The following is a 27,220-nucleotide window of genomic DNA, read 5'->3' as shown; positions in this document are numbered from 1 at the left end:
TTATTTTAAGAATAGGTCCCTGATTAATATTGGTGATTTTAACAACTGCTAGTAGTGCTAAAAATAAATAAATTATTATTATTATTGTAATAATGAATGTTGGTCTATTATATAATTTTTCTAAAGATATTGTTATTTCTTGATAATTGATTGAATTATCAATATTTATAGTTTCGGTGTTTTTGAAAAAGTCTATAAATATAGATATATCTAGAATAATTAATATTAATATGATAAATACTCACATTATTAATGTAATAATTATAGTGATTGATTTAGGCTGAAATATTTCGTTTGATGCAATTCTTGTAATGTAAATAAATAATACTAGTATACCACCAAGAAATGTTAAAAATAAAATATATGATAATCAATATCTTTCTATTATTGTTCCTGTTATTAATCCAACTAGGAAGGTTTGAAGGATAATAAAAAGCATTATTGATATTGGGTGTCTTAATTTAATAAAATTAATATTTATTACATTTGATAATGATATAATTATTATTTTGATCATTTCAGGGGTTAGTTTATTTAAAATACCGGTTTTGGGGACCGATGATGGAAGCTTTTCCACCTCTGAAGTTTTAAAAGTGGGGGCTGGACTTATTTCCGGTTTACAAGACCGGCGTTTTTTTTAAACTATTAAAACTAATGTTTATATTCTTTTTTTTTACTTCTTTATTGATTTATTTTGCTGGTGTTTATGTTTTTTCTTCTAAACATAAACATTTATTAATGGTTCTTTTGAGATTAGAATATATTGTTCTTTCTTTATTTATGTTAGTTATTGTTTTTCTTATTGAGTTTGATTATGATTATTTTTTTCCTGTTATTTTTTTAGTTTTTTCTGTTTGTGAGGGTGCTTTAGGTCTTTCTATTTTAGTTTCAATAATTCGTTCTCATGGTAATGATTTTTTTAATTCTTTTGGTTTATCTTTATGTTAAAGTATTTATTTATAACTATTTTTTTGATCCCTCTTTGTTTATTAAATAATTGTTGATGGTTGGTTCATTCTTTAATGTTTCTGTCGGGTTTTGTTTTTATAATTTGTGTTTATTCATATGCTGATTTGAATATAATTAGATATTATTTTGGTATTGATTATTTTTCTTTTAGTTTAATTTTACTTAGTTTTTGGATTTGTTCTTTAATAATCACTGCTAGAGGTTCAGTTTATTTAAGTTCATATCATTCTAATTTTTTTGTTTTTATGGTTTTGATTTTAATAATTATGCTTTATTGTTCATTTGCTACATTAAGTCTTCTTTCTTTTTATATTTTTTTTGAGGCTACATTAGTTCCTACTTTACTTTTAATTTTGGGTTGGGGTTATCAACCTGAGCGTTTGCAGGCTGGTGTTTATTAAATTTTTTATACTTTGGTTGCTAGATTACCTTTATTATTAGTTTTATTTAAGGTTTATGATTTTTCTAATACTTTATATTTTCCTTTATTGGTTGATTTTGGTTCTTATTATTTTATGTTTTATGTATTTATAATTTTGGCTTTTTTAGTTAAGATACCTATGTTTTTGGTTCATTTATGACTTCCTAAGGCTCATGTAGAGGCCCCTATTTCAGGTAGAATAATTCTTGCTGGTGTTTTATTAAAGTTAGGTGGTTATGGTATTTTTCGTGTTATAAAGGTTATTTCTTATTTGGGTTTAAAGTTTAATTATTTTTGATTGTCTTTAGGTTTATCTGGGGGTGTTATTGTAAGATTTATTTGTTTTCGTCAGGTTGATTTAAAGTCTTTAATTGCATATTTTTCTGTTGCTCATATAAGAATGGTTATTGGTGGATTGATGACTATGAATTGATGAGGTTGTGTAGGTTCTCTTTCTCTAATGGTTGGTCATGGTTTATGTTCTTCTGGTTTATTTTGTTTATCTAATATTATTTATGAACGTTTAGGTAGACGAAGATTATTAATTAACAAGGGTATAATTAATTTGATGCCAAGAATGGCTTTATGATGATTTCTTTTAAGATCATCAAATATGGCTGCTCCTCCTTCTTTAAATTTGGTAGGTGAAATTAGATTATTAAATAGAATTATATCTTGATCTTCTTTTAGATTCTTTGCTTTGATTTTTTTATCTTTTTTTAGAGCTGTTTATACTTTGTATATATATTCTTATTCTCAGCATGGGAATTATTATTCTGGTGTTTATACTTGTTCTCTTGGTTATTTTCGTGAATATCATCTTTTACTTTTACATTGATTGCCTTTAAATATTCTCTGTTTAAAGGGTGAATATTTCTTTGTTTAGTTTGCTTAAGTATTTTAATTAAAAATATTGTTTTGTGGAATCAATGATATGAAGTTTTTCATCTTAGGCCGTGAATTTATTTTCTATTTGTTCTTTGAGTTTTTTTTTCTTTGTTTATTTCGAGAACTATTATTTTTATTTTAGGTATTTATTATTTAATAATTGATTATAGAGTTTTTGTTGAGTGAGAGCTTTTCAATTTAAATGGTCCTATAGTTGTTATAACTTTAATTTTGGATTGAATATCTCTTATTTTTATATCTTTTGTTATATATATTTCTTCTTTGGTTATTTATTATAGAGAGGATTATATATCTGGTGAAACGAATATAAATCGTTTTATTATTATTGTTTTAATATTTATTCTTTCTATAGGTTTTTTAATTATTAGTCCTAATTTAATTAGAATTTTATTAGGTTGAGATGGTTTAGGTTTAGTTTCTTATTGTTTAGTTATTTATTATCAAAATGTAAAATCTTATAGTGCTGGTATATTAACTGCACTTTCTAATCGTATTGGTGATGTTGCTATTTTAATTTCTATTGCATGAATGTTAAATTTTGGTGGTTGAAATTATATTTATTATTATGATTTTATTTCTAATTCTTTTGAAATAAAGCTCATTACTATATTAATTGTTTTAGCAGCTATAACTAAGAGAGCTCAGATACCTTTCTCTTCATGACTTCCTGCTGCTATAGCAGCTCCTACTCCTGTTTCTGCTTTAGTTCATTCTTCTACTCTTGTTACAGCTGGTGTTTATTTATTAATTCGTTTTAGACCAATATTGGATACTTATAATTGTGGTTGATTTTTACTTTTAATTGGTTGTATAACTATATTTATGGCTGGATTGGGCGCTAATTTTGAGTTTGATTTAAAGAAGATTATTGCTCTTTCTACTTTAAGACAACTTGGTTTAATAATAAGAATTTTGGCTATAGGTTATCTAAAGCTTGCATTTTTTCATTTATTGGCTCATGCTTTATTTAAGGCATTATTATTTATATGTGCAGGTTCAATAATTCATAATTTGAAGGATTCTCAGGATATTCGTTTTATAGGATCAATTGTTAATTTCATACCTTTAACTTCAGTTTGTTTTAATGTTTCTAGTTTATCTTTGTGTGGAATACCTTTTTTAGCGGGATTTTATTCAAAGGATTTAATTCTTGAAATGGTTTGTTTAAGATGAATTAATTGTTTAATTTTTTTTCTTTATTTTTTTTCTACTGGTTTAACTGCTTCTTATTCTTTTCGTTTGTTTTATTATTCAATATCTGGTGATAATAATTTTTATTCTAGATTTTCTTTTGATGATAAGGGTTATTATATTTCATTTGGAATAATTGGTCTATTGTTTGTTGCTGTTTTTGGTGGTAGTCTTTTATCTTGATTAATTTTTCCTATTCCTCATGTGATTGCTTTACCTTATTATTTAAAGCTTTTAACTATTACAGTTGTTATTTTAGGTGCTTATTTAGGTTATCTTATTTCTAATTTTGATTTTTCTCATAATTTATTTTCTTTAAGTATACTTTCTTTTGTTAGATTTGCTGGTTCTATATGATTTATACCTTTTCTTTCAACTAAGTTTATTAGATATATTCCTTTAAAAATAGGTTATTATTCATCTAAGTCATTTGATTATGGTTGAGGTGAATTACTTGGTGGTCAAGGTTTATATAGATTATTTATTTATTTAATTGGTTATATTCAAGGTTGATATGATTCTAATCTCAAGATTTATCTTTTAACTTTTATTTTTTGAATATTTATTTTGGTAATATTGTTTTTCGTTTACTTAAATAGCTTATAATTAGAGCGTGACACTGAAGATGTTAAGGAAGTATTTTTACTTTTAAGTATTTATAAATATAGATATATTATTTTTACAGTGAAAATGTAATGTTTTATTTAAACTATATAAATTTTAGAAATGTTAACGGAGTTTAACCGCTAATATAAAAAGTTAGCAGCTTTCATATTGGCTTTACATTTCCTTAATTGGAACTATTATAGTTCAATTATATTATTAACAGTAATACGCCTCTTTTTGGCTTCAATTAATAAGAATAAGGGTAGTACATACCAATCTTCCAGGTCGAAACTGACTGCAATATTTCGCTTCTTATTCTATTTAAGGTTGATTGATAATATCAATACTTTTTGAATGCAACCCAAATGTTATATTTAACTACAACCCTTTATTCTGCTCATTGTAATGCTCCTTGGTTTCATTCATGGTATAGTCCTCCTAATAGAACTAGAATAAAAAATATTGTTGATACTGTTCAGATTATAATGTCTGAAGTTTTAAAAATAATTACAATTGGTAGAATTAGTGCAATTTCTACATCAAAAATTAAAAAGATTACTGCGATTAGGAAGAATCGTATTGAGAATGGTATTCGTGCTGATCTTTTTGGATCAAACCCACATTCAAATGGTGATCTTTTTTCTCGATCATTAATTAATTTTTTTGATAGTGTTGTTGCCAGGATTATAACAATTATTGGAATAATAAATCTAATGAAAACTCTTGTTGATAGAATTAGACTTGTTTTTCTTGATTTATATCAAGCTTTCTGATTGGAAGTCAAATCTACTATTTATACTAGAAAAACAATTATCTACCTCATCAATAAATAGAGATATATAAGAATAATCATACTACGTCTACGAAGTGTCAGTATCATGCTGCTGCTTCAAATCCAAAGTGATGTCTTGGTGAAAATTGATTTATTGAGTGTTGAAGTAGACATGTTGATAAAAAGATTGTTCCAATACTTACGTGTAAACCATGGAATCCTGTTGCAACAAAGAATGTTGATCCATAAACTGCATCTGCAATGGTAAAAGGTGCTTCTCAATATTCATATGCTTGAAGTATTGTAAAGTATAGTCCTAATAACACTGTGAAGAATAATCCTTGTAGTGCTTGAGTATGATTAGATTCCATTAAACTATGATGTGCTCATGTTACTGTTACTCCTGATGCTAAAAGAATAGCTGTATTAAGTAATGGAATTTGTATAGGGTTAAAGGGTTGAATTCCTATTGGATATAAATAATTATATTAATTATAATATTTTACATTTAAATTAATAATTTTATTTATTATATCCAATTATAATAATATTAAATATTAAATTACATATTATTATATTTATTATATTATAATAACCTATTTTAAGCTAAAAACATAAGTAGCTATAATCCTAGGTAAATAATTGCATTAAAATAATCAATTGATAATGGTAAGATGAACTTATAATACTTTAATTTCAATTAAATGTAATATATTAATATAAATTATTTATTATATATATATATATATATAAAAATAAAATGAGCAGGATAAATTAATCCTAATGAAACAAAATAATACATAAAAGAATTAAAAAAAAAAACTTTCGATTTATATATTAAATAAATGAAGTGCCTGATTAAAGGGTTACCTTGATAGGGTAAATAAAGTAAATAAAATTACCTTCATTAAAATTACATAAGATGGAATTAAACTACCTCCTTTAGTATCAAAAACTAACGTGCATCATACACCTTAATGTAAAAAGGTAAGCTAAACAAGCTAATGGGTTCATACCCCATTTATAGAGGTATCAATCCTCTCCTTTTTAATGACCAACAACTCTACAAAACTTCTCTTCCTATCAACATTAATGATAGGAACGATCCTGTCCATTTCATCAAATTCCTGATTTGGGGTTTGAATAGGACTTGAGATCAACTTACTTTCATTTATTCCGCTCCTAACAAGAAATAAAAATATAATAATAAATGAATCATCAATTAAATATTTTATTGTCCAAGCAATAGCATCGACAATATTATTATTTTCAATTTTGCTGATTCAAATAAAATATCCCATGGGATGGGAAACAGAATTTATCCCATCAATAATAATTAGATCTAGACTATTATTAAAGATTGGAGCTGCACCTTCCCATTTCTGATTTCCAGAAGTTAAAGGAGAATCAAGATGAAATAATTGTTTAACATTAATAACATGACAAAAAATCGCCCCAATAATGGTCTTATCTTATTGTATTCAATTAAGAACTTTTATTTGAACAATTATTATCTTAAGAATTATTATTTTGGCAATAGGAGGTTTAAATCAAACATCCTTACGACAACTTTTAGCATATTCATCAATCAGACATCTAGGTTGAATAATTAGATCATTAACAGTCAGAGAAAACATCTGAGAACTATACTTCATTATTTACTCACTATTAAGATTAATTATAGTTTTATTATTTAAGCAAATAAATTTATTTTTCATAAATCAAATTTATTCAGCCAGAAATATAAAAACCGAAATTAAATTCATAATATTCTTATCTTTATTATCTTTAGGTGGACTACCACCATTCCTTGGATTCTTACCAAAATGAATTGTAATACAATCATTAATAGAAAACAATATAACAACTATTATAACTATTATAGTTGTATTAACTACAATTACACTCTACTACTATATACGTATTAGATTCTCAGCTCTAATTATATCATACACAGAAAATTCGTGATCTATAAAGATAAAGTCCCAAAAATCAAGAATCATTCTTCCTATAACAGTAATAATTTCAACAATAGGATTGATTTCAACATCAACCTTAATTTCATTATACTAAGGACTTAAGTTAATCAAACTAATAACCTTCAAAGTTATAATTAAAAGAACAATCTTTTAGGCCTTAGTAAAATTTTACACCTCTAGAATTGCAGTCTAGAATCATAATTGAATATAAGACCTAAATATGATAAGAGAGAAAACATCTCATAAGTAGATTTACAGTCTACCACCTAAAATTCAGCCATCTTACCGCAAAAATGATTATTCTCAACAAACCATAAGGACATTGGTACTTTATACTTCATATTTGGAGCATGAGCAGGAATAGTAGGAACATCATTAAGAATACTTATTCGTGCTGAACTTGGCCAACCCGGATCTCTAATTGGCGATGACCTGATTTATAATGTTATTATTACAGCTCACGCATTCGTAATAATTTTCTTTATAGTAATACCTATTATAATTGGTGGATTTGGTAATTGACTTGTTCCACTAATAATTGGTGCACCAGATATAGCATTTCCACGAATAAATAATATAAGTTTTTGATTACTACCACCTTCACTAACCCTTCTTCTTACATCTTATATAGTAGATAATGGTGCTGGTACAGGATGAACAGTTTACCCTCCTCTCGCAGGAGCTATTGCACACGGGGGTGCATCTGTAGATCTAGCTATTTTTTCACTGCACTTAGCAGGTGTATCATCTATTCTTGGTGCAGTGAATTTCATTACAACAGCAATTAATATACGATCAGAAAGTATAACTTTAGATCAAACACCTTTATTTGTATGATCTGTAGCTATTACAGCATTACTTCTCCTTCTTTCACTTCCAGTTTTAGCAGGAGCTATTACTATATTATTAACAGATCGAAATTTAAATACATCATTCTTTGACCCTGCAGGAGGGGGTGACCCAATTCTATATCAACATCTATTTTGATTCTTTGGACACCCAGAAGTTTATATTTTAATTCTACCGGGGTTCGGAATTATTTCACATATTGTATGTCAAGAAAGAGGAAAAATTGAATCATTTGGAACATTAGGTATAATTTATGCTATACTATCAATTGGACTAATAGGATTTATTGTATGAGCACATCATATATTTACAGTAGGAATGGATGTTGACACACGAGCATATTTTACATCAGCAACAATAATTATTGCTGTACCTACAGGAATTAAGGTATTTAGATGATTAGCTACATTATATGGAACTAAATTCAAGTTCAATCCACCATTATTATGAGCTCTAGGATTTATTTTCCTATTTACAATTGGTGGATTAACAGGATTAGTATTAGCAAATTCATCACTTGATATTGTATTACATGATACATATTATGTAGTAGCCCACTTTCATTATGTATTATCTATAGGAGCAGTATTTGCAATTATAGGAGGTGTCATTCAATGATATCCACTATTTACAGGATTAACTATAAATAATACATGATTAAAAATCCAATTTACAATAATATTCATTGGAGTAAATTTAACATTCTTTCCTCAACACTTCCTAGGATTAGCAGGAATACCTCGACGATACTCTGACTACCCAGACGCATATACATCATGAAACGTAGTATCAAGAATTGGGTCTACAATTTCTATTGTAGGAATCATTATATTCATTGTAATTATATGAGAAAGAATGATTACAAACCGAGCAATTATATTTAGAGCTAACATAAGAAGATCAACAGAATGACTACAAAATAACCCTCCTGCAGAACATAGTTACTCAGAATTACCATTAATCTCTAGATTCTAATATGGCAGATTAGTGCAGTAGATTTAAGCTCTACAAATAAAGGATTGACCTTTTATTAGAAAATATTTATTAATGGCAACATGATCAAATTTATCTCTTCAAGATGGAGCTTCACCATTAATGGAGCAATTATCATTCTTTCATGATCATACTATGGTCGTATTATTATTAATTACAGTAATTGTAGGTTATGCCCTAAGTTATATATTATTTATTGCCTATACTAACCGTAATATACTTCATGGACATTTAATTGAAACAATCTGAACAGCTTTACCAGCAATTACATTAATTTTTATTGCCCTTCCATCATTACGACTATTATATTTACTTGATGATTCAGTAGATGCAATAATTACAATTAAAACCATTGGACGACAATGATATTGAAGATATGAATATTCAGACTTCATAGACGTAGAATTTGACACTTATATAACACCAGAACAAGACCTAGAAAATGATGGATTCCGACTACTAGTTGTAGATAACCGAACAATCCTACCAATAAATACAGAAGTACGAGTATTAACAAGAGCATCAGATGCTCTACACTCATGAGCAGTTCCTGCATTAGGGGTTAAAATTGATGCAACGCCAGGTCGGTTAAATCAAGGAACATTCACAATAAATCGACCTGGATTATTCTTTGGACAATGCTCAGAAATCTGTGGAGCAAACCACAGATTTATACCAATTGTAATTGAAAGAACTTCAGTAAATTTATTTATTAAGTGATTATCTAAGATAATTTAAGGAGTTAGTTAAAATAAATAACATTAGAGTGTCAATCTAAAGTAACTAAAAAAAGTTAGTACACCTTGAAATTCATCAGATGACTGAAAGTAAGTAATGGTCTCTTAAACCAAATAATAGTAAATTAACGACTACTTCTGATGGGGAAATTATATCCAAATCCCTCAAATATCCCCTCTTATATGATTCTCACTATTCATTATATTTTCAGCTACATTAATCTTGTTTAATCAAATAAACTTCTTCTCATTTAAACCTAACCTTATTAAAAGAGCAGAAAAAGGAACAATTGAAATAAAAAACTTAAATTGAAAATGATAACAAATCTATTCTCAACATTTGACCCATCAACTAACATCTTTAATTTATCATTAAATTGAACTAGAACATTTCTAGGACTATTATTAATCCCATCACTATTTTGACTTACACCATCACGAATTAACATTATCTGAAATAAACTAAATTTAACCTTACATAATGAATTTAAAACACTTCTTGGACCAAAATCATTTAATGGAACAACATTCATTTTCATCTCAATTTTTATTATAATATTATTTAACAATTTCATAGGATTATTCCCTTATATTTTTACTAGAACAAGACATTTAGCATTAACATTTGCAATTGCCCTACCTATATGGCTAAGATTTATATTATTTGGATGAATTAACCATACTAATCATATATTTACACACCTTGTACCACAAGGTACACCGCCTGCATTAATATCATTTATAGTACTAATTGAAACAATTAGTAATGTTATTCGACCAGGTACATTAGCAGTACGGTTGGCAGCAAATATAATTGCAGGACACTTATTATTAACCTTAATAGGAAACACAGGACCATCTATAGCAATAAACTTAATCTCATTACTAATTATTTTACAAATACTTCTATTAATTCTAGAATCAGCAGTAGCAATAATTCAAGCCTATGTTTTCTCAATTCTAAGAACTCTATATTCTAGAGAAGTATATTAAACCTATGTTAACAACTCACTCAAACCACCCATTCCACTTAGTAGACTATAGACCTTGACCATTAACAGGAGCAATTGGAGCAATAGTCCTAGTATCAGGACTAGCAAAATGATTCCACCTATTTAATATTAACTTATTCATAATTGGATTTGGAATTACCCTACTAACTATAATTCAATGATGACGAGATGTAGTACGAGAAGGAACATATCAAGGATTACATACAGGATTTGTATCAATTGGATTACGATGAGGAATAATTTTATTTATTGCATCAGAGGTATTATTTTTCGTTTCTTTTTTTTGAGCATTCTTTAGAAGAAGATTAGCACCAACAATTGAACTGGGAATACTATGACCTCCAATAGGAATTCAACCCTTTAACCCTATACAAATTCCATTACTTAATACAGCTGTTCTTTTAGCATCAGGAGTAACAGTAACATGAGCACATCATAGTTTAATGGAATCTAATCATACTCAAGCACTACAAGGATTATTCTTCACAGTGTTATTAGGACTATACTTTACAATACTTCAAGCATATGAATATTGAGAAGCACCTTTTACCATTGCAGATGCAGTTTATGGATCAACATTCTTTGTTGCAACAGGATTCCATGGTTTACACGTAATTATTGGAACAATCTTTTTATCAACATGTCTACTTCGACACTCAATAAATCAATTTTCACCAAGACATCACTTTGGATTTGAAGCAGCAGCATGATACTGACACTTCGTAGACGTAGTATGATTATTCTTATATATCTCTATTTATTGATGAGGTAGATAATTGTTTTTCTAGTATAAATAGTACATTTGACTTCCAATCAGAAAGCTTGATATAAATCAAGAAAAACAATTCTAATTCTATCAACAAGAGATTTCATTATATTTATTATTCCAATAATTGTTATAATCCTGGCAACAACACTATCAAAAAAATTAATTAATGATCGAGAAAAAAGATCACCATTTGAATGTGGGTTTGATCCAAAAAGATCAGCACGAATACCATTCTCAATACGATTCTTCCTAATCGCAGTAATCTTTTTAATTTTTGATGTAGAAATTGCACTAATTCTACCAATTGTAATTATTTTTAAAACTTCAGACATCATAATCTGAACAGTATCAACAATATTTTTTATTCTAGTTCTATTAGGAGGACTATACCATGAATGAAACCAAGGAGCATTACAATGAGCAGAATAAAGGGTTGTAGTTAAATATAACATTTGGGTTGCATTCAAAAAGTATTGATATTATCAATCAACCTTAAATAGAATAAGAAGCGAAATATTGCAGTCAGTTTCGACCTGGAAGATTGGTATGTACTACCCTTATTCTTATTAATTGAAGCCAAAAAGAGGCGTATTACTGTTAATAATATAATTGAACTATAATAGTTCCAATTAAGGAAATGTAAAGCCAATATGAAAGCTGCTACCTTTTTATATTAGCGGTTAAACTCCGTTAACATTTCTAAAATTTATATAGTTTAAATAAAACATTACATTTTCACTGTAAAAATAATATATCTATATTTATAAATACTTAAAAGTAAAAATACTTCCTTAACATCTTCAGTGTCACGCTCTAATTATAAGCTATTTAAGTAAACGAAAAATAATATTACCAAAATAAATATTCAAAAAATAAAAGTTAAAAGATAAATCTTGAAATTAGAATCATATCAACCTTGAATATAACCAATTAAATAAATAAATAATCTATATAAACCTTGACCACCAAGTAATTCACCTCAACCATAATCAAATGACTTAGATGAATAATAACCTATTTTTAAAGGAATATATCTAATAAACTTAGTTGAAAGAAAAGGTATAAATCATATAGAACCAGCAAATCTAACAAAAGAAAGTATACTTAAAGAAAATAAATTATGAGAAAAATCAAAATTAGAAATAAGATAACCTAAATAAGCACCTAAAATAACAACTGTAATAGTTAAAAACTTTAAATAATAAGGTAAAGCAATCACATGAGGAATAGGAAAAATTAATCAAGATAAAAGACTACCACCAAAAACAGCAACAAACAATAGACCAATTATTCCAAATGAAATATAATAACCCTTATCATCAAAAGAAAATCTAGAATAAAAATTATTATCACCAGATATTGAATAATAAAACAAACGAAAAGAATAAGAAGCAGTTAAACCAGTAGAAAAAAAATAAAGAAAAAAAATTAAACAATTAATTCATCTTAAACAAACCATTGCAAGAATTAAATCCTTTGAATAAAATCCCGCTAAAAAAGGTATTCCACACAAAGATAAACTAGAAACATTAAAACAAACTGAAGTTAAAGGTATGAAATTAACAATTGATCCTATAAAACGAATATCCTGAGAATCCTTCAAATTATGAATTATTGAACCTGCACATATAAATAATAATGCCTTAAATAAAGCATGAGCCAATAAATGAAAAAATGCAAGCTTTGGATAACCTATAGCCAAAATTCTTATTATTAAACCAAGTTGTCTTAAAGTAGAAAGAGCAATAATCTTCTTTAAATCAAACTCAAAATTAGCGCCCAATCCAGCCATAAATATAGTTATACAACCAATTAAAAGTAAAAATCAACCACAATTATAAGTATCCAATATTGGTCTAAAACGAATTAATAAATAAACACCAGCAGTAACAAGAGTAGAAGAATGAACTAAAGCAGAAACAGGAGTAGGAGCTGCTATAGCAGCAGGAAGTCATGAAGAGAAAGGAATCTGAGCTCTCTTAGTTATAGCTGCTAAAACAATTAATATAGTAATGAGCTTTATTTAAAAGAATTAGAGATAAAATCATAATAATAAATATAATTTCAACCACCAAAATTTAACATTCATGCAATAGAAATTAAAATAGCAACATCACCAATACGATTAGAAAGTGCAGTTAATATACCAGCACTATAAGATTTTACATTTTGATAATAAATAACTAAACAATAAGAAACTAAACCTAAACCATCTCAACCTAATAAAATTCTAATTAAATTAGGACTAATAATTAAAAAACCTATAGAAAGAATAAATATTAAAACAATAATAATAAAACGATTTATATTCTTTTCACCAGATATATAATCCTCTCTATAATAAATAACCAAAGAAGAAATATATATAACAAAAGATATAAAAATAAGAGATATTCAATCCAAAATTAAAGTTATAACAACTATAGGACCATTTAAATTGAAAAGCTCTCACTCAACAAAAACTCTATAATCAATTATTAAATAATAAATACCTAAAATAAAAATTATAGTTCTCGAAATAAACAAAGAAAAAAAACTCAAAGAACAAATAGAAAATAAATTCACGGCCTAAGATGAAAAACTTCATATCATTGATTCCACAAAACAATATTTTTAATTAAAATACTTAAGCAAACTAAACAAAGAAATATTCACCCTTTAAACAGAGAATATTTAAAGGCAATCAATGTAAAAGTAAAAGATGATATTCACGAAAATAACCAAGAGAACAAGTATAAACACCAGAATAATAATTCCCATGCTGAGAATAAGAATATATATACAAAGTATAAACAGCTCTAAAAAAAGATAAAAAAATCAAAGCAAAGAATCTAAAAGAAGATCAAGATATAATTCTATTTAATAATCTAATTTCACCTACCAAATTTAAAGAAGGAGGAGCAGCCATATTTGATGATCTTAAAAGAAATCATCATAAAGCCACTCTTGGCATCAAATTAATTATACCCTTGTTAATTAATAATCTTCGTCTACCTAAACGTTCATAAATAATATTAGATAAACAAAATAAACCAGAAGAACATAAACCATGACCAACCATTAGAGAAAGAGAACCTACACAACCTCATCAATTCATAGTCATCAATCCACCAATAACCATTCTTATATGAGAAACAGAAGAATATGCAATTAAAGACTTTAAATCAACCTGACGAAAACAAATAAATCCTACAATAACACCCCCAGATAAACCTAAAGACAATCAAAAATAATTAAACTTTAAACCCAAATAAGAAATAACCTTTATAACACGAAAAATACCATAACCACCTAACTTTAATAAAACACCAGCAAGAATTATTCTACCTGAAATAGGGGCCTCTACATGAGCCTTAGGAAGTCATAAATGAACCAAAAACATAGGTATCTTAACTAAATAAGCCAAAATTATAAATACATAAAACATAAAATAATAAGAACCAAAATCAACCAATAAAGGAAAATATAAAGTATTAGAAAAATCATAAACCTTAAATAAAACTAATAATAAAGGTAATCTAGCAACCAAAGTATAAAAAATTAAATAAACACCAGCCTGCAAACGCTCAGGTTGATAACCCCAACCCAAAATTAAAAGTAAAGTAGAAACTAATCTAGCCTCAAAAAAAATATAAAAAGAAAGAAGACTTAATGTAGCAAATGAACAATAAAGCATAATTATTAAAATCAAAACCATAAAAACAAAAAAATTAGAATGATATGAACTTAAATAAACTGAACCTCTAGCAGTGATTATTAAAGAACAAATCCAAAAACTAAGTAAAATTAAACTAAAAGAAAAATAATCAATACCAAAATAATATCTAATTATATTCAAATCAGCATATGAATAAACACAAATTATAAAAACAAAACCCGACAGAAACATTAAAGAATGAACCAACCATCAACAATTATTTAATAAACAAAGAGGGATCAAAAAAATAGTTATAAATAAATACTTTAACATAAAGATAAACCAAAAGAATTAAAAAAATCATTACCATGAGAACGAATTATTGAAACTAAAATAGAAAGACCTAAAGCACCCTCACAAACAGAAAAAACTAAAAAAATAACAGGAAAAAAATAATCATAATCAAACTCAATAAGAAAAACAATAACTAACATAAATAAAGAAAGAACAATATATTCTAATCTCAAAAGAACCATTAATAAATGTTTACGTTTAGAAGAAAAAACATAAACACCAGCAAAATAAATCAATAAAGAAGTAAAAATAGAGAATATAAACATTAGTTTTAATAGTTTAAAAAAAACGCCGGTCTTGTAAACCGGAAATAAGTCCAGCCCCCACTTTTAAAACTTCAGAGGTGGAAAAGCTTCCATCATCGGTCCCCAAAACCGGTATTTTAAATAAACTAACCCCTGAAATGATCAAAATAATAATTATATCATTATCAAATGTAATAAATATTAATTTTATTAAATTAAGACTCCCAATATCAATAATGCTTTTTATTATCCTTCAAACCTTCCTAGTTGGATTAATAACAGGAACAATAATAGAAAGATATTGATTATCATATATTTTATTTTTACATTTCTTGGTGGTATACTAGTATTATTTATTTACATTACAAGAATTGCATCAAACGAAATATTTCAGCCTAAATCAATCACTATAATTATTACATTAATAATGTGAGTATTTATCATATTAATATTAATTATTCTAGATATATCTATATTTATAGACTTTTTCAAAAACACCGAAACTATAAATATTGATAATTCAATCAATTATCAAGAAATAACAATATCTTTAGAAAAATTATATAATAGACCAACATTCATTATTACAATAATAATAATTATTTATTTATTTTTAGCACTACTAGCAGTTGTTAAAATCACCAATATTAATCAGGGACCTATTCGTAAAATAAGATAATTACTAATGAATAAACCCTTACGATTAAGACATCCTTTAATTAAAATTATTAATAACTCTTTAATTGACTTACCTGCCCCAACAAATATTTCATTTTGATGAAATTTTGGATCCCTATTAGGGTTATGTTTGGTAATTCAAATCGTAACTGGACTATTTTTAGCTATACATTATACATCAAATATTGAAATAGCATTCAGTAGTGTAGTACACATCTGCCGAGACGTAAATAATGGTTGAATTATCCGAACCTTACACGCAAATGGAGCATCTATATTTTTTATTTGTATTTACTTACATGTAGGACGGGGAATTTACTATGGATCTTATATATATATACATACCTGAATAATTGGTACAGTGATTTTATTTTTAGTTATAGCAACTGCATTTATAGGATATGTCTTACCCTGAGGCCAAATATCTTTTTCAGGTGCAACAGTAATTACTAATTTATTATCAGCAATCCCATACTTAGGAACAGATTTAGTCCAATGAGTATGAGGAGGATTCGCTGTTGATAATGCAACATTAAATCGATTCTTCACATTCCATTTTGTATTACCATTTATTATTGCTGCTATAGCAGCAATTCATTTATTTTTTCTTCACCAAACAGGATCTAATAATCCTCTTGGACTAAATGAAGATATTGAAAAAATTTCATTCCATCCATACTTTACCTTTAAGGATTCTATTACATTTGTAATAATAACATCATTATTAATTATACTATGTTTAATTAATCCTTACCTATTAGGAGATCCAGATAACTTTGTACCTGCCAACCCATTAGTAACACCAGTTCACATTGAACCAGAATGATATTTCCTATTTGCATATGCAATTCTACGATCTATCCCTAATAAGTTAGGAGGTGTTATTGCATTATTTTTATCAATTAGAATCTTAATAATTTTACCATTTTATAATAAAACACCATTCCGAGGCATTCAATTTTACCCTATTAATCAAATTTTATTCTGAATTATAGTAGTTGTTGTATGCTTACTAACGTGAATTGGTAAACGACCTGTTGAAGAACCTTATATTATAACAGGTCAAATCTTAACAATTATTTACTTCACATATTTCTTAATTAATGTCCATGTTGCAAACGCATGAGATAAATTAATTAAGGAATAAAGTTAATTAGCTTAGGAAAAGCATATGTTTTGAAAACATAAAATTAGAAGTTTAACTCTTCTATTAACTTTTCTCAAAAAATTTCACTAAACAAATGAGATAAATAAAATCTTTAAACCAACAAAGAAAATAAAAAAATTCAAAGATAAAGGTAAAAAACTTTTTCAAGCTAAGTACATTAATTTATCATAACGGAACCGTGGTAATGTTCCACGAACCCAAATAAAACCAAAAGATATAATAGCAAGCTTAATAAAAAATATAAAAGAATAAAAATCACCGCCCAAAAAAATTAAAGCCAATAACATTCTTATGAAGACAATTCTACTATAGTAAAACCACCCGCACCATACTCAATATTAAATCCTGAAACTAACTCAGATTCCCCTTCAGCAAAATCAAAAGGAGTACGATTAGTTTCAGCTAAGCAAGAAGCAAAACAAGCTAAAGCTAAAGGAAAAGAAATAATAATAAATCAACAATAAAGCTGATAGTTTATAAAATCAAACATATTAAAACTACCAATTAAAATAATTAAAGACAATAAAATTAAAGCTAAACTAACTTCATAAGAAATTGTTTGAGCAACAGAACGAAGAGAACCTAATAATGAATAATTTGAATTAGAAGATCAACCAGCAATTATAACAGTATAAACACCTAATCTAGTACAACATAAAAAAATAAAAATCCATAAGAAAAAGAACACATATAAGTTAAACAAGGAAAAATTTCTCAAACGGCTAAAGAAATCATTAAATTAAAAACAGGGGAAAAATAATAAAGTAGGTAATTAGATATAATAGGAATTGGCTGCTCCTTACAAATTAACTTAATAGCATCTCTAAATGGCTGAGGAATTCCAACAAAACCTACCTTATTTGGAATCTGAATATAACCTAAAACCTTACGCTCTAATAAAGTTAAAAAGGCAACACTAATTAAAACACAAATAACCAATAAAAGAAAATTCAAAATAAATATAAATAAATCATAAAGTATCAATACTATTTGTAGAAAAAATCTACATAAATGAATTCTAAATTCAACACATTAATCTGTCAAAATAGTAAATAAATTAATATTAATCAATATAACAAAAAATATTTTAACCATATGGTCCTTTCGTACTAATATGGATTAACAATCTTAGGATAGAAACCGACCGGGCTCACGCCGGTCTGAACTCAGATCATGTAAGAATTTAAAGGTCGAACAGACCTAATCATTGGGCTCCTGCACCCAAAATTTTTCTTAATCCAACATCGAGGTCGCAATCTGCTTTGTCGATATGAGCTCTCAAAAACAATTACGCTGTTATCCCTAAGGTAACTTAATCTTATGATCATAAATTATGGATCAAAATAACAAACATAAATAAATGATATAATAATGAAGAGTTTATCTATTCGTCATGTCACCCCAACAAAACATCATCATTAAATATAGAAAGACAAACAAAAAACTATATAAAAGTAAAATGTCAAGCTCTATAGGGTCTTCTCGTCCTAAAGAAGAATTTAAGCCTTTTGACTCAAAAGTTAAATTCAAAAATTTATTAAGAGACAGTTGATTTCTCGTCAAGCCATTCATTCCAGCCACTAATTAAGAGACTAATGATTATGCTACCTTTGCACGGTCAAAATACCGCGGCTCTTTAAAAATACGCTCAGTGAGCAGGCCAGACCTCAAAATATAAACAAGAGGACATGTTTTTGATAAACAGGCGGAAATCAATTTTGCCTAGTTCCTTATAATAAGTTCACAAGGTAAAAATTTCATACAAATAAATATACTAATTCTATCATTATTACAAAAATTTTAAAATTAAATTAATAATCTTAATAAAAAACCTAAAATATTTATAAAATCAAAATAAAAAATAATGAACTAAAACGTAATCTTAAAGATAGCTGGTTTAAAGCTTACTATTATATTTCTATAAAATAAATTATAGGTTATTAACTTCAAAGCTTATCCCTTAAAGAATAAATAAGTTAATATTTTTACTTAATAAATTAAATAAAAACAAATAACTTTAAAAAATTAAATTTTTTCTTAAGATATCTTGGGAAACGATTAACATCTCATTTCTATAAATAATTTAATAATAATTATGATACATTAACTATAAATTATTTATAAATCAACCCAAATCGAGACAAGTAAAATAAATACTAAAATTTTGATAAACCCTGATACAAAAGGTACAATAAATAAAATCTACTTAAAAAATTTAAAATAATATTACATAAAACACTTACATTACCAATAAACTATAATTTAAAAAATCAATTCTATTAAATATACTAAGACAAAAATACAATAAAATTATTTATATTAAATAATTAAAGACATTAACAAAAAAAAAAGAAACGCCCCTATGTATGACCACAACAACTTCGCTATTATATATAATTAAAGATTAATATGGAACATGTATAGCAATAAATGTATTATATTCTTTCTTATTTAATCTTTCTTTTCACTAATAAATAAAGAAAGATTAAATAATATAATAAATATATGATTAGTATGGTTAATTCATCCAAATAATATAAATCTTAGCCATATAGGTAGGGCAATTGCAAATGTTAATTCTAAATGTCTTGTTCTAGTAAAAATATAAGGGAATAATCCTATGAAATTGTTAAATAATATTATAATAAAAATTGAGATGAAAATGAATGTTGTTCCATTAAATGATTTTGGTCCAAGAAGTGTTTTAAATTCATTATGTAAGGTTAAATTTAGTTTATTTCAGATAATGTTAATTCGTGATGGTGTAAGTCAAAATAGTGATGGGATTAATAATAGTCCTAGAAATGTTCTAGTTCAATTTAATGATTTCTGAGCATTGTCCAAAGAATAATCCAGGTCGATTTATTGTGAATGTTCCTTGATTTAACCGACGTGGCGTTGCATCAATTTTAACCCCTAATGCAGGAACTGCTCATGAGTGTAGAACATCTGATGCTCTTGTTAATACTCGTACTTCTGTATTTATTGGTAGGATTGTTCGGTTATCTACATCTAGTAGTCGGAATCCATCATTTTCTAGGTCTTGTTCTGGTGTTATATAAGTGTCAAATTCTACGTCTATGAAGTCTGAATATTCATATCTTCAATATCATTGTCGTCCAATGGTTTTAATTGTAATTATTGCATCTACTGAATCATCAAGTAAATATAATAGTCGTAATGATGGAAGGGCAATAAAAATTAATGTAATTGCTGGTAAAGCTGTTCAGATTGTTTCAATTAAATGTCCATGAAGTATATTACGGTTAGTATAGGCAATAAATAATATATAACTTAGGGCATAACCTACAATTACTGTAATTAATAATAATACGACCATAGTATGATCATGAAAGAATGATAATTGCTCCATTAATGGTGAAGCTCCATCTTGAAGAGATAAATTTGATCATGTTGCCATTAATAAATATTTTCTAATAAAAGGTCAATCCTTTATTTGTAGAGCTTAAATCTACTGCACTAATCTGCCATATTAGAATCTAGAGATTAATGGTAATTCTGAGTAACTATGTTCTGCAGGAGGGTTATTTTGTAGTCATTCTGTTGATCTTCTTATGTTAGCTCTAAATATAATTGCTCGGTTTGTAATCATTCTTTCTCATATAATTACAATGAATATAATGATTCCTACAATAGAAATTGTAGACCCAATTCTTGATACTACGTTTCATGATGTATATGCGTCTGGGTAGTCAGAGTATCGTCGAGGTATTCCTGCTAATCCTAGGAAGTGTTGAGGAAAGAATGTTAAATTTACTCCAATGAATATTATTGTAAATTGGATTTTTAATCATGTATTATTTATAGTTAATCCTGTAAATAGTGGATATCATTGAATGACACCTCCTATAATTGCAAATACTGCTCCTATAGATAATACATAATGAAAGTGGGCTACTACATAATATGTATCATGTAATACAATATCAAGTGATGAATTTGCTAATACTAATCCTGTTAATCCACCAATTGTAAATAGGAAAATAAATCCTAGAGCTCATAATAATGGTGGATTGAACTTGAATTTAGTTCCATATAATGTAGCTAATCATCTAAATACCTTAATTCCTGTAGGTACAGCAATAATTATTGTTGCTGATGTAAAATATGCTCGTGTGTCAACATCCATTCCTACTGTAAATATATGATGTGCTCATACAATAAATCCTATTAGTCCAATTGATAGTATAGCATAAATTATACCTAATGTTCCAAATGATTCAACTTTTCCTTTTTCTTGACATACAATATGTGAAATAATTCCGAACCCCGGTAGAATTAAAATATAAACTTCTGGGTGTCCAAAGAATCAAAATAGATGTTGATATAGAATTGGGTCACCCCCTCCTGCAGGGTCAAAGAATGATGTATTTAAATTTCGATCTGTTAATAATATAGTAATAGCTCCTGCTAAAACTGGAAGTGAAAGAAGGAGAAGTAATGCTGTAATAGCTACAGATCATACAAATAAAGGTGTTTGATCTAAAGTTATACTTTCTGATCGTATATTAATTGCTGTTGTAATGAAATTCACTGCACCAAGAATAGATGATACACCTGCTAAGTGCAGTGAAAAAATAGCTAGATCTACAGATGCACCCCCGTGTGCAATAGCTCCTGCTAGAGGAGGGTAAACTGTTCATCCTGTACCAGCACCATTATCTACTATAGAAGATGTAAGAAGAAGGGTTAGTGAAGGTGGTAGTAATCAAAAACTTATATTATTTATTCGTGGAAATGCTATATCTGGTGCACCAATTATTAGTGGAACAAGTCAATTACCAAATCCACCAATTATAATAGGTATTACTATAAAGAAAATTATTACGAATGCGTGAGCTGTAATAATAACATTATAAATCAGGTCATCCCCAATTAGAGATCCGGGTTGGCCAAGTTCAGCACGAATAAGTATTCTTATTGATGTTCCTACTATTCCTGCTCATGCTCCAAATATGAAGTATAAAGTACCAATGTCCTTATGGTTTGTTGAGAATAATCATTTTTGCGGTAAGATGGCTGAATTTTAGGTGGTAGACTGTAAATCTACTTATGAGATGTTTTCTCTCTTATCATATTTAGGTCTTATATTCAATTATGATTCTAGACTGCAATTCTAGAGGTGTAAAATTTTACTAAGGCCTAAAAGATTATTCTTTTAATTATAACTTTGAAGGTTATTAGTTTGATTAACTTAAGTCCTTAGTATAATGAAATTAAGGTTGATGTTGAAATCAATCCTATTGTTGAAATTATTACTGTTATAGGAAGAATGATTCCTGATTTTTGGGACTTTATCTTTATAGATCACGAATTTTCTGTGTATGATATAATTAGAGCTGAGAATCTAATACGTATATAGTAGTAGAGTGTAATTGTAGTTAATACAACTATAATAGTTATAATAGTTGTTATATTGTTTTCTATTAATGATTGTATTACAATTCATTTTGGTAAGAATCCAAGGAATGGTGGTAGTCCACCTAAAGATAATAAAGATAAGAATATTACGAATTTAATTTCGGTTTTTATATTTCTGGCTGAATAAATTTGATTTATGAAAAATAAATTTATTTGCTTAAATAATAAAACTATAATTAATCTTAATAGTGAGTAAATAATGAAGTATAGTTCTCAGATGTATTCTCTGACTGTTAATGATCTAATTATTCAACCTAGATGTCTGATTGATGAATATGCTAAAAGTTGTCGTAAGGATGTTTGATTTAAACCTCCTATTGCCCCAATAATAATTCTTAAGATAATAATTGTTCAAATAAAAGTTCTTAATAGAATACAATAAGATAAGACCATTATTGGGGCGATTTTTTGTCATGTTATTAATGTTAAACAATTATTTCATCTTGATGCTCCTATAACTTCTGGAAATCAGAAATGGAAAGGTGCAGCTCCAATCTTTAATAATAGTCTAGATCTAATTATTATTGATGGGATAAATTCTGTTTCCCATCCCATGGGATATTTTATTTGAATCAGCAAAATTGAAAATAATATTATTGTCGATGCTATTGCTTGGACAATAAAATATTTAATTGATGATTCATTTATTATTATATTTTTATTTCTTGTTAGGAGCAGAATAAATGAAAGTAAGTTGATCTCAAGTCCTATTCAAACCCCAAATCAGGAATTTGATGAAATGGACAGGATCGTTCCTATCATTAATGTTGATAGGAAGAGAAGTTTTGTAGAGTTGTTGGTCATTAAAAAGGAGAGGATTGATACCTCTATAAATGGGGTATGAACCCATTAGCTTGTTTAGCTTACCTTTTTACATTAAGGTGTATGACGCACGTTAGTTTTTGATACTAAAGGAGGTAGTTTAATTCTATCTTATGTAATTTTAATGAAGGTAATTTTATTTACTTTATTTACCCTATCAAGGTAACCCTTTAATCAGGCACTTCATTTATTTAATATATAAATCGAAAGTTTTTTTTTTGAAATTCTTTTATGTATTATTTTGTTTAATTAGGATTAATTTATCCTGCTCAGTTTATTTTTTTTTATATATATATATATATAATAAATAATTTATATTAATATATTACATTTAATTGAAATTAAAGTATTATAAGTTCATCTTACCATTATCAATTGATTATTTTAATGCAATTATTTACCTAGGATTATAGCTACTTATGTTTTTAGCTTAAAATAGGTTATTATAATATAATATATATAATAATATGTAATGTAATATTTAATATTATTATAATTGGATATAATAAATAAAATTATTAATTTAAATATAAAATATTATAATTAATATAAATAATTATAGTAATTATAATAATATAATTATGTAAATTATCTATAATTAGATTATTTAACTAATATATAGGAAAGTTAACTTAATATAAAAAAAAGAATTCATATTAATAACATATTATATTAAATTCATAATTGTATAAAATATATTTATTATATTATTTAATCTTTCTTTATTTATTAGTGAAAAGAAAGATTAAATAAGAAAGAATATAATACATTTATTGCTATACATGTTCCATATTAATCTTTAATTATATATAATAGAGAAGTTGTTGTGGTCATACATAGGGGCGTTTCTTTTTTTTTTGTTAATGTTTGTTGTTTTTTTCTTTTTTTTCTTTAAATATTTGAATCTTTTATTTTTTCCTGAATTAATAGATTTAAAATTTTCTTATTTTTTATTTTTAAAAGTTTTATTCTTGCTTGTTTATTCACTTTTTCTTTGTATTATATGTAAGTTTTGTTAGACTAAATGTTCTTTTTGCAGTAATTTGATTTAATTATCAAGTGATTTTGTATTTAGCAATTGATTTAGTATCGGCATAATTCGTGCCAGCAGCCGCGGTTATACGATTGATACTAGTGAATATTATTGGTTAAAACAGTTGTTTATATTATTAGGGTTGAAATATAAATTTGTAAGGTGAAATGTTAAAATTTATTTGTGGCCCTTTTTATGAATCTGTGATATTTAAATAATAAACTAGGATTAGATACCCTATTATTTTAAATGTTAATTATATTTACCAGGGTACTATTAGTTAAGGTCTTTAAACCCAAAGAATTTGGCGGTATCTCATTCCATTCAGAGGACCCTACCCCATGATTGATAATACACGATTTACTCTACTTAATTTATTTGTTTGTATATCTCCGTTATCAGAGAATCTTTTTAGAGTTATAATTCTCAAGATTTATAATTATAAAATATTTCAGGTCAAGGTGCAGCTTATAGTTAAGAGGAGGTGGGTTACAATAGATTTTTGTTTATAACGGATTTGATAGTGAAATACTGTTAATGAAGGTGGATTTGATAGTAATTTAATTTATTTAATTTAACTGATATTGGCTCTGAGATGTGTACACATCGCCCGTCGCTCTCATTATTGATTATTCTATTTTATTTTAAAGTAGCTTCAATTTAGATGAGATAAGTCGTAACATAGTAGATGTACTGGAAAGTGTATCTAGGAAGAGTTTCAAGATATAACTTATTAGTAAAGTGTTTCATTTACACTGAAAATTTTTCTGTGCAAATCAGGATATCTTGATTATTTATTTTATTATATTTATTTTTTGTTTATTTAATTATTTAATGTAAATAATTTTATTGTATTTTTGTCTTAGTATATTTTATGGAATTGATTTTTTAAATTATAGTTTATTGGTAATGTAAGTGTTTTATGAAATATTATTTTAAATTTTTTTAAGTAGATTTTATTTATTGTACCTTTTGTATCAGGGTTTATCAAAATTTTAGTATTTATTTTACTTGTCTCGATTTGGGTTGATTTATAAATAATTTATAGTTAATGTATCATAATTATTATTAAATTATTTATAGAAATGAGATGTTAATCGTTTCCCAAGATATCTAGTTTCTTAAGAAAAAATTTTATTTTTTAAAGTTATTTGTTTTTATTTAATTTTTTAAGTAAAAATATTAACTTATTTATTCTTTAAGGGATAAGCTTTGAAGTTAATAACCTATAATTTATTTTATAGAAATATAATAGTAAGCTTTAAACCAGCTATCTTTAAGATTACGTTTTAGTTCATTATTTTTTATTTTGATTTTATAAATATTTTAGGTTTTTTATTAAGATTATTAATTTAATTTTAAAATTTTTGTAATAATGATAGAATTAGTATATTTATTTGTATGAAATTTTTACCTTGTGAACTTATTATAAGGAACTAGGCAAAATTGATTTCCGCCTGTTTATCAAAAACATGTCCTCTTGTTTATATTTTGAGGTCTGGCCTGCTCACTGAGCGTATTTTTAAAGAGCCGCGGTATTTTGACCGTGCAAAGGTAGCATAATCATTAGTCTCTTAATTAGTGGCAGGAATGAATGGCTTGACGAGAAATCAACTTTCTCTTAATAAATTTTTGAATTTACCTTTTGAGTCAAAAGGCTTAAATTCTTCTTTAGGACGAGAAGACCCTATAGAGCTTGACATTTTACTTTTATATAGTTTTTTGTTTGTCTTTCTATATTTAATGATGATGTTTTGTTGGGGTGACATGAAGAATAGATAAACTCTTCATTATTATATCATTTATTTATGTTTGTTATTTTGATCCATAATTTATGATCATAAGATTAAGTTACCTTAGGGATAACAGCGTAATTGTTTTTGAGAGCTCATATCGACAAAGCAGATTGCGACCTCGATGTCGGATTAAGAAAAATTTTGGGTGCAGGAGCCCAATGATTAGGTCTGTTCTACCTTTAAATTCTTACATGATCTGAGTTCAGACCGGCGTGAGCCAGGTCGGTTTCTATCCTAAGATTGTTAATCCATATTAGTACGAAAGGACCATATGGTTAAAATATTTTTTGTTATATTGATTAATATTAATTTATTTACTATTTTGACAGATTAATGTGTTGAATTTAGAATTCATTTATGTAGATTTTTTCAACAAATAGTATTGATACTTTATGATTTATTTATATTTATTTTGAATTTTCCTTTATTGGTTATTTGTGTTTTAATTAGTGTTGCCTTTTTAACTTTATTAGAGCGTAAGGTTTTAGGTTATATTCAGATTCGAAAGGGTCCAAATAAGGTAGGTTTTGTTGGAATTCCTCAGCCATTTAGAGATGCTATTAAGTTAATTTGTAAGGAGCAGCCAATTCCTATTATATCTAATTACCTACTTTATTATTTTTCCCCTGTTTTTAATTTAATGATTTCTTTAGCCGATTGAGTAAGTTTTTCTTATTTAACTTATATGTGTTCTTTTTCTTATGGATTTTTATTTTTTTTATGTTGTACTAGATTAGGTGTTTATACTGTTATAATTGCTGGTTGATCTTCTAATTCAAATTATTCATTATTAGGTTCTCTTCGTTCTGTTGCTCAAACAATTTCTTATGAAGTTAG

At 26.7% G+C, this 27,220-nt stretch overlaps 1 long non-coding RNA gene and 1 pseudogene across 2 annotated transcripts in view; both read left to right on the top strand.

Moving 5' to 3' along the window:
• Positions 1–26,700, top strand: part of LOC126306432 (uncharacterized) — a 122,510-nt gene extending 95,810 nt beyond the window's left edge. For both annotated transcript variants that reach the window (XR_007553531.1, XR_007553530.1), the window contains exon 2: positions 26,550–26,700. This is a non-coding gene — a long non-coding RNA (uncharacterized LOC126306432). The remainder of the gene's footprint in view (positions 1–26,549) is intronic.
• LOC126306408 (NADH-ubiquinone oxidoreductase chain 5-like) lies at positions 2,646–4,053 on the top strand (annotated as a pseudogene).
• Positions 26,701–27,220: the final 520 nt, after the last annotated feature.

Source organism: Schistocerca gregaria, unplaced genomic scaffold (genome assembly GCF_023897955.1).
Source record: "Schistocerca gregaria isolate iqSchGreg1 unplaced genomic scaffold, iqSchGreg1.2 ptg000333l, whole genome shotgun sequence".
NCBI classification, from domain to species: Eukaryota; Metazoa; Arthropoda; class Insecta; order Orthoptera; family Acrididae; genus Schistocerca; species Schistocerca gregaria.
The sequence above is the reverse complement of the archived record's forward strand: the minus strand, read 5'-3'. Positions and strand labels throughout refer to the sequence as shown.